The sequence below is a fragment of the Labeo rohita genome, chromosome 22, assembly GCF_022985175.1.
Source record: "Labeo rohita strain BAU-BD-2019 chromosome 22, IGBB_LRoh.1.0, whole genome shotgun sequence".
Lineage (NCBI taxonomy): Eukaryota > Metazoa > Chordata > Actinopteri > Cypriniformes > Cyprinidae > Labeo > Labeo rohita.
Genome location: NC_066890.1, coordinates 27,182,169 through 27,192,594, shown reverse-complemented (window position 1 = coordinate 27,192,594; position 10,426 = coordinate 27,182,169). Strand labels below are relative to the sequence as shown.

General features: G+C 34.2%; 1 long non-coding RNA gene across 1 annotated transcript; it reads left to right on the top strand.

Annotated features, from left to right (window-relative positions):
* The first annotated feature begins 8,302 nt into the window (after positions 1–8,302).
* Positions 8,303–9,825, top strand: LOC127153556 (uncharacterized). The gene is made up of 3 exons (XR_007825289.1): positions 8,303–8,405; positions 8,502–8,603; positions 9,542–9,825. It is a non-coding gene; the product is annotated as an uncharacterized LOC127153556 (long non-coding RNA).
* The last annotated feature ends 601 nt before the right edge of the window (positions 9,826–10,426 follow it).

Sequence of the window (10,426 nt, the reverse complement as noted above, 5' to 3'; positions counted from 1 at the left end):
TGTCTTATTTGATTAGTTGTAATGTTTGATTACAACATTGCGTTCATTATGTCACTAATGAGCGATTGTATAAGGAGATGTGAAGTAGTTAAAATAAGACTGCCCTCGTGTGTGTGTGTGTGTGTGTGTGTGTGTGTGTGTTATTACATGTTAAATGCATGTGGTAACAACGGAAGACACAACAGGTTGGCCTCTGCTAATAAAACAGTGATGTTAAACTGCTGTTTTGTATGACCAATAAAATGAAATACTCAAACTGCATTATCTTGATGTTCTTTGAGTTTATTCCTCTTCATATATTGTTTAGTCCAACGCTTTTGGACTTCCAACTTTCTTTAACATGAGGTAATCTCTATATTTTATCTCTACATGCACACATAATTTGTGAAAGGTTTTGTTATCAGAACAAAGCAATAGCTGTCATGTAGTTCTTATAAAAATGGCACTTTATCAATTCATAATTCTAAGACAACCTTTTTCAAAGAAACTTTAAGTGTTGAGTTGGTGACCAAAAAAAAAAAAAAAAAAAAAAAAAAAACATTAAATACAAGTAAATGCGTAAATAAAATAAAAACCCATAAATAATTTAAATTTGCAAATAAACATTAATCGTTGCGATATACAGTTCTTAATGCACAAAGATATGACAGGTCAAAAGCAGGAAGTGGATGCTTGCTTAGAAATAATAATGAAATTTTGCCCAAAATAATGAATGAAAACATAATGTATTATGTTTGGTATAGATTAATACTACGTGTAGATAATTATTGAATTCATAATATATTGTTTATTTTCGTATGTAAGTTAATATCACGAATGATATTCTATACATTATTTATATATATATATATATATATATATATATAGCTTCAGCTATGCTCTTAAGCGCATTTCCTGTCTACAGAGGTGTCTACGTCATTACATGTCATTAGCCAACTGAACCATTTATTAATATCACATGTAGATAATTAACGAATTTATAATATATTGTTTAATATTTTATATGTAACAGCTATTTAATATCACAAATGAATCGTAGCTTGAACTATGCTCGTAACCGCATTTCCTGTTTACGGAGTTGACTACGTCATTACATGTCATTAGCCAATGAAAGCATTTGTGGGCGGGGCGATGCGTGTAGCCCTGCAGCCCCGCCCCGTTCTGCAGGCTGCAGCCGGGTATACTTGCATTTGATTGGCTATATTACACTTTTACACTTTTTTTTTTTTTTTTTTTACACGTATAGCAGTCTTAATGCAATAACTAAAAAAATATTTCCCTCTTGTCAGCTTACCAACAGTTTGATATGTAAATATTAAAAAGTAAGAATTAATTTATTTGTCTGTTCTTCATGTTTTCCTTGGCTGCATTCATTGAATACATAGGGCGTAATTGTAGCCTATGTTCAATTACATTATTGAAGTGTATCTTGTTTTTGATGTTTAAATGCTGAAAACAGACTCGTGATTTGATGACATCTTGAATTACAGAAGTTACTTTTTTTTTTGCAGTAATTAAAGTTATTAATATTAACATCATTTTACAATGAATTCAAATCTATTGTTTATACTATAGTATAATAATAATAATAATAATAATAATGTCAATCTTTGCATTTTGGATTCCATTATCACAGTTAAAAAGGGGATTTTATTTTATGGAATTATACCCTTTAAAATTCAATATGGGTTTATTTTTCGTTTATTTGTCTTTAATTTAATTAACTCTGTCTGAGTTGCAAGGTGTCAGGTCTGATGATAAAGTCCAAGCATGGGCGACTGGATTTTTCAAGTGTTGTTATGGATAGGTCATGGGCGATACCTCGTATTTTATTTTCGATCCGATACCGATATTTTCAAGCCAAGTATCGGCGATATCAATACCGATACCTCTAAACTAAACTGATCTTTTTAATTATTTAAAGAATAAAATCAGTAATTATACTTAACATTATATTTGAAAGTCATGTGTTTTAAACATTTCATAAGCTTTTTTTTTTTTTTTTTTTTGATAACACTGTCAGAAATAAAATGTTGTATTTTAGATTTTACTGGGCAGTAACCTCAAAGGTGCACCTTTCTTTACCCCTAAAAGCCAGGGAGCATGCTAGTACCATACAAGTACACACACATTAAGGGTAGATAAGGTACAAAGGTTACATAAGTACTAAAATGTATAATAATAATAATAATAATAATAATTATTAGTAGTAGTATTATTAGTATTAGTATTAGTATTAGTATTAGTATTATTGATTTTTATTACCATGGTTTTTGCTACAAATATTATGGTTGAAATAATGTTCCTGTAGTGTTAACCATGGTAAAAGGAATCAAGCCAAAAGAGAGAGTGTTAACCATGGTTAAATTTGTTGTTACTGCAGTTTTACTACAAATACTGTGGTTACTGTTGCAAACTGTGTTCTTTTGTGTGTGTGTGTGTGTAAAAAGCTGCCAGGCTGTTGTACCCCTAAAGGCCTAACTTTAGCACAAATTGTTTCTTACAGACAGCAATTACAGAATATAACAACCAATTTTTTACTTTTAACTTTTAACAACCAGTTTAAATAAATTTACTTACACAAACTAGACTAATTAAAATAAATATTTCACGTACACTATACTGTTCAAAAGTTTGAGGTCAGTATGATTTTGTAATGTGTCTTTAACCATGCTAACAAAGGCTGCACTTATTTGAACAAATAAAAACAGTAAAAACAGCAAGATTGGGAAAATTAACAATTAAAATAACTATTTTCTATTGTAATATATTTTGAAAAATGTAATTTAAAAAGCATCTGTGATCAAAGCTGAATTATTTTAACATCATTACTCCAGTCTTGAGTGTCACATGATCCTTCAGAAATCATTGTAATATACATTCTAATATACATTTTTTTAAATAATGCTTTATTATTTTAATGCCATGAGAAGAACAGAAAGAAACATCATTTCTGATTATTATCAATGTTGAATGAAGTGTCAGCAGCAAACGCTATCTGTGATTGATTGGTTCTGTCTTACAGCTATTGCATGTGTTCCGATGAGCAGGAGAAGTAGTTCTGTCCTACACAATATTTTGATAATAGTCTATTGTTCATCTTCGAGGCTTATTTTATGAACCAAACTTCTTGTAAAATAAATAAAATGAATGGTTAAAAATGCACTTTAGAATCGATATTTTTATGTGAGGATCGATCCTTTCGATACAACGTCAGTATCGAAAGTATCGATATTTCAGGATCGATCCGCCCATCCCTAGTTATGGAAATGGCATGAGGGACGTTCGCAAACTGGTTTGGAAGAATGTCCTTCAAATGTCTGCCAGCAAACGTCAAAAAGAAGTCCAAATGCGGACGTAAGTGAACGTCCTCAGAATGTCCATCAGCGACCATTACAAAGCGGACCAAATCCGGACGTCCTCAAAACGTTTGACAGCGAATGTTACAAAGCGGACCAAATATGGACGTCTTCCGAACGTCCGCCGGTGAACGTTACAAAATGGACGTACTGCGGATGTAAACCGACGTTCACAACGTCTGGGGGACGTCCCCTGTTTGCTGGGATGTGCCTCCCGATCTACATATATCAGTTTGTGTTCACGCAAATCATTCAAGATCCAGCTTCACTTACAGCAGAAGTGTGTATAAACATTTTTTTATGAATCTTTGCGATCGCCCTTCCTTATAACGTGGCATTTAGGAAGTTTAGTGGCTAAACACGGGCTAAATGCGGCTAAAGTAAACAAGATCGTCACTCCACAGAGAGAACAGAGGGGTGGGGTGAGCAGAGCTCATTTGCATTTAAAGGAACAACCCCTTAGAATGAGATGATTTTTGCAGAGCTGATTTTGACAAGGTAAAAAGGGTGTTGTTTTATAAAACCATTGAGAATTTTTAATCAAAGTATATTAGAGACTTTCATTAAGACCCTAAAGAATCATATCAACTTGAAAATGGGCATCCGATGACCCCTTTAAGAACCAAAATCTAACCGATATTTGTCATGGTCTATGATGTAGGGAGGATGCAGGAGAAACGGAGCTCAAAATAAACAGTCTTTAATCAACGTAAAACAAGGAAAATACAAAAAAAAAAAAAACAGGAGCAGGTAAACACTTGTACAGCAAAATAAAACTAAGACCAGCCAAAGAGAAAAGGAACAAGACAGGAACTAATATACACAAGAAGGAACAGGTGGAGGAGTAATCAATTAGCCAAACAAGAACAGGAAGGAGACCAAATAAGGAAACAGGAACTAAGGCTGGGGGTAAAACATGGAACACAAAGTCCAGAATCCTGACAATATGTTACGTCTCCGGGGCCTCTAAGGGTAAGGGAGACGTTTTAACACAAGATGAATTTTCCCAGGTTCCGTTTAACCCTGGTAGAGGTTGGTAGATACCGATTCAAATAATCACAAAAACCAAGAGGATTCCAATACAAAATGTGCGTTTATTACAAGTAGCAAATATAAAAATGAGAACAACCAATCAGAGGAAAAGAATTAAAAGCATAAAGACAAGAAGGGGAAACAAAAAAAAAAAAAAAACACAGAGCCAGGGAGCAGGACTTGAGCGGAGCTAAATAAAAAAAAAGAATAAAACAAAAACCCCACTCTAACTGAAACCCCGATCCCAATAAACTACCTACAAACAAAAGAAAACAAAAATATCTTCTTCAGCGCCTACATAAACTATTCCAACTATCCAAAAACAAAAATACAATGCAGCATCCGCTCCTTACCTAATGTGCTAACAGCCGTTGTTTCCTAGGTGAATGCAGAATGGACGTCACGTGACATGCTTCCCTAGTCTCCGCTTCCCCGGCCGGCAAACAACAAACCATTTCAAAGACTCACTTAAGATATCCCCAAAAAAAACTAAACAAACGAAAATACTAAACCAAAATCAAACATTTCAGAGCAAAAATGTTATTTAACAAAAAACAACCTTAAACAATGAAGGAGTCATAATCAAAGCAAGCACGCCAAAGCCAGCATGACCAAAAACAAAGACTCCAATAATCCCCGTTCTCCTCCCCCTTGCTTCCGGTTGGCGTAGCATTTTAGATTCCCGCGTAATCTGCGTCCTCCTGGTAATGATGATGACAGACAACCACCTCCGCCAATAGCATCTTCCTAAGAGGTAATAGCGGAGAGAGAAAGCGAAAATAAAAAAAAAAACAATTTTTTGTCGCCCTATCCCCTCTGGCACATAACACAATATTGAGATATCCTTATTACTTCTTTAATTACATGCATGCAAACTTTTGAGAAAAAAAAAAACAAAATGAAAAAGGCTTTGGCATTGTAATGTGGAGAGGGAGACATGAGATGGCGGATCCAAGTGCAAGCTTTTATTAGAAGGGCAAGACAAAAACATGGTCAAAAACAGGCTGGGTCAAAACAATGGCAAACAGGTATGTTGGAGCAAGACACAAGAGTAGACCGTGAAGCAGGCGAGGGTCGATGAACGGCGAACGTAATCCAGGGGGAGAGGCAAAGGGCTTATCTGATAAACGAGCAAGAGGTCCAAAATGCAGGCGGAGACACAGACAAAACGAGATGACCAGGCAAGAAAGCTAAACTCAGGGAACTAGGGAATTCAATGCAATACAACGAACCAAAACACCACAATACTCGGTGAGTATCAGGGGGAAGTCCGAGGCTTATAAAGCGCGTCTGATTGGCTACAGGTGTCCGCACGATCAGCGTGATGGGTGATGGGAGACACAGTCTGGGGTGTGGTGCAACAGTCAGTGTAATGTGAACGTGCGAGGGCGACATCTGGTGGTGAGCGGACCGAAAGTCACCGGCCAGATTCATGACAGGCATATAATGCAACAAGGATTTTTAAAGTCAACAGATTATATTAATAGACCTATCTGTGTTTAAAAATAAAACCATTTCTAAAAACAATTAGACACTATGTCAATTTTTGTTTTAAATTTAAGAAAACAAATAATGCAGGTCTATATGACATTATGCATGGTGAATCTATTTCTTTGTATGATTTTGAATACAAGAAATACAGTATGAATTACTTCAGAACTGATGCAAACAATGTGGAATAAGGTTGTAATGTAATTCTTGTGCTTGTGTCAATCCATAACACATCTTGTTCAATTTTTCAGACAAGTGAAGATGTCATTAGACATGTGAAGAGGATGAAGAAATCCTGATATTTAAACTTCTGTGCTGTATTGCATTGCAATTAAGGTCAAAATCGTTTGTTTACATAATACTGTATGTAATAATACTGTACACAACGACTTGGGAAAATGTATTTGTGCCGGTCAGTTTTGATATAAAACTACAAATAAATCAGTGTATAAAGGAAACACTGGGTTGCATCCTATAGCACAACAACCTGAGCCCAACTTCAGTCTACTCACTATCTTAAGTTTAACTGCGTTTTTTTTTTTTTTTTTTTTTAATTCTGTTAAATTCCTTACTTACATGAAACCAAGCAGAAGACCAAAACCAAGGGTTCTAGTGCAAAAAATCTCGCCATATCCAACTGTTCAAATGCAGCTTCTAAGACACCAGATGTCCTGTATGAAAAAGACACAGATCTGGGTTAACCATCAGAAAGTGTACTGGCGTTTTGGTTTCTCTTGCTCTGTTTTAATTTAATCTTACCTGTTCTTATGCATCTAATCAGTCAGTCCTGTTGCCAGTGAGTTTCCACCCTCAGAAAGATCCCTAAGCTGTTTTTTAGCTGCAGAGACAGCAGAGCCTTGTCAAAGACACTCTCACGTCAGCTTTGTGTTAAGAACCTTTCTCATCAGGAAGTTGTATTTTCATCAATACCACACACTATACCACACATCTGTGTCATGTCCTTTCAAATCAGAATCTAATTTTTGCTACGTCCATTGCACCCATAGTAAGACCAGCACCTTCAAAAGATGCACATTTTAAACTAAAATCACCTTCAAAAGATGCACATTTTAAACTAAAACCACTTGAACTAGTGATCATTTAACCCTCTGGGGTCTGAGGGTGTTTTGGCACCCTGGAGAAGTTTTGACATGCCCTGACATTTGTGCTTTTTTCATTATCTTAAAAACATGTTAATGGCTAAAGTCTGATTACATTGTAATCAGCACAAACTGGGCTACAATAATATGCAAGCAACATTAATGTACATGTTTGTGTTTTTGAGAAAATAACGTTTATGCATGGTTAGTAAAAAAATAAATTTTTTAAGTCACTGAAATAAGGCTATGAAACACATTTAGAATGTTTGTTCACAAGACTTTTGAGAACTGGATGTGGTAGGCTAGAGTTTTTTCTACAAAATGATGTGAAAATCATCTCGTTCAGCCGTTCACAAAAAACAATATACTTATTTAAATTTTCTAAGACGTGTTTTGTAATGGAAAGGGAATATGTGAGGGAGTGACAATGGCCATTGAATATTTAGTGATTCACACCTGAGAGACAAAAGGCCCTCCCCTAATGGCCCATCAATGAGACTGTGACTGTCAGGTAAAAAACAATGTGAGAAGATTCAAAGATTGGGGTTTTAGATTATCTGTATTTTATTTATAACACAGTATAATATAAACATACATTATGAAGGTCAGCGACACATTATTAAGCACACTGAACTAACCGCAGAGATGTGAACAGATGTTGTGTAATTTCTGAAAACTGTTTTCTGAATTCTGTTCAACAAGTTACACAAGTAAATCATACCTGATATTTAAGTGCTTGCAAAACTCATCATCAGCAGTCAAGGAACTTGTTTTACCAATAGAATATCAGTGTAGTTGAAGATCTGATGTTGGTACAGTGCTTTCAAAGGAAAAGTTTGCAGGATTCATCTGTTGTGCAGATATCAGATCACAAACAACTAAAACAAAACAAAAAAAAACATCTGTGAGCATGTTCATATCAGGAGCAATTTAAATAATCCTTGCTAAATAAAATCATTAGTTCTATAATTTCTATCCCATATATATTCCATATTCCAGTTCTATAATTTCTATCCCATAAATATTCATATAGGTATCTGGTCACTAAAATAAATAAATAAATGAATAAATCAGTGAACATGTTGATAGGCCTGGAGCAATATTGCTACATTAGCAATCACTAATATTGCCCATGTGATTTTATAGTTATCATATGCACACATGCTTTGTATTTATTATTATACAGTACAAAAACAACATCTGAGAAACTAAATTATTATTAATGAAGAAAAGAAGTGAAGATTGCACCTTTAAATGTACAAAAATACTGTAAGTAGTTTATTCAGCCTAGCTGAATCTGTAAATATGTTCCTTCCTCAGACAATGACAAGGCTGTTGTTGGACTCTTGGCATTTCTAATCATTGTGACGTCAGTTGCGCTCCTCTTCGTGCTCTTCAAAATTTACCATGTCAAAAGAAAGCGGTCAGTGTCACAGTTTCTCACAGCTGTCCCAACTCTTTAAACACAATGTTTTCTGTGAAAGTTCATCAAGTAATTATCAGTGTTTTCTCACCACAGGGATGCTGAAGATGAAGATTGTGTTTATCAGGACGTATCCACTACTTGTGAATATGAGAATGTTCCTATGCACAGAATGGAGACAAAACAACAGACCAACTGGTGAATATGAATGAATGCAGTTTTATAAACAAATACTGTGTTATTGTTAAAAGAAGTACACCATCAGTTTAGACGACTGCATATACAGTGGAAGCACAACTTTCACTTCTAGTTGTAAGTGTAGAAATAGAGACAGAAATAGAGGTCATTAACACAGAACCTTTTTTTTTTTTTTTTTTTCTTTTAAAAACTTGATCAATGATGTGAACAATGAATACAAATATTGAAATGACAAATAGTCAAAATAACTTTAGAAATTATATCACAAATAATTTTATTAATATATCTGTTGACTTTAAAAATCCTTGTTGCATTATATGCCAACGCCCTTTTTTTCTCCAAAGTTTGCATGCCTGTAACTTAAAAAGTAATAACTATACTATATCTATTTAGACTGTGGTCCTTACGCTTTTCTTTTGTATTTTCATTTTAAGGCTCTGTGTAGTTCATTTCCAGAGATACCTGTATGTGGATCTCTATGTAGCTCCATGTGTTTTATGGGGACATTCCATAGGCGTATGGTTTTTATACTGTACAAACCGTATATTCTATTGCCCTACACCTGAACCTAGCCCTCACAGGAAACTGTGCACACTTTTACTTTATGAAAAAAAATAAATAAATAAAATCATTCTGCATGATTTTATAAGACTTTCTAATGGAGACCTAAAAATGTCCCCACAAGGTCAAAATTTACTGGCATTACTGTCCTTGTGGGGACAATTGGTCCCCATAATGTGATAAATTCCAGGTACACACACACACACACACACATGCACAAAGAAAAAAAAAAAGGTTTTATTTGCTACATTATGTAATGATAGCCATTTTTAAATGTGATTAAATGCATGCAAATACTCTTTGGGGAGAAAAGCGAGAATGGCTGTAAATTTTTTACCTTTTCTGTCAGCACTTAATGCTATGTTTTCTCACCACAGGGATGCTGAAGATGAAGATTGTGTTTATCAGGACGTATCCACTACTTGTGAATATGAGAATGTTCCTATGCACAGAATGGAGACAAAACAACAGACCAACTGAATATGAATGGATGCAGTTTTATAAACAAATACTGTGTTATTGTTAAAAGAAGTACACCATCAGTTTAGATGACTGCATATGCAATGGAAGCACAACTTTCACTTCTAGTTGTAAACATAGAAATAGAGAAAGAAATAGAGGTCATTAACACAGAACCTTTTTTTTTTTTTTTTTTTTTTTTTTTTGCTTTGAAAAACTTGATCAATGATGTGAACGATGAATACAAATATTGAAAATAGATAGATAGAAAGAAAGAAAGAAAGAAGAGAGAATGCCTGTAAATTAATTACCTTTTCTTTCAGCGATTAATGGTTATGTTTTACTTTAATTATTGTTTACCACAAGCTTGCTTTACAGTATTATGTAAACAAATATTTGGACCATAAATGCAATGCAATGCAGCACTGAGGTTTAAATATCCTCTTCACATGTCTAATGACAATTTTACTTGTCTGAAAAGTTGAACAAGATTTGTTATGGATTGACACAAGTACAGGAATTACATTACATTAACCTTAGTAATACATACTGTATTGCTTATTTGTACTAGTTCTGTAGTGAATGTCATCAAAATCAAAACAACGACATAGATTTAGCATGCATGATGTCATATAGACCTGCATTATTTCTGTTCTTCCATGTAACAAAAATTGATATGCCAGAGTGTCAAAATAACTTTAGAAATTATATCACAAATAATTTTATTAATATATCTGTTGCATTATATGCCAACGCCCTTTTTTTCTCCAAAGTTTGCATGCCTGTAACTTAAAAAGTAATAA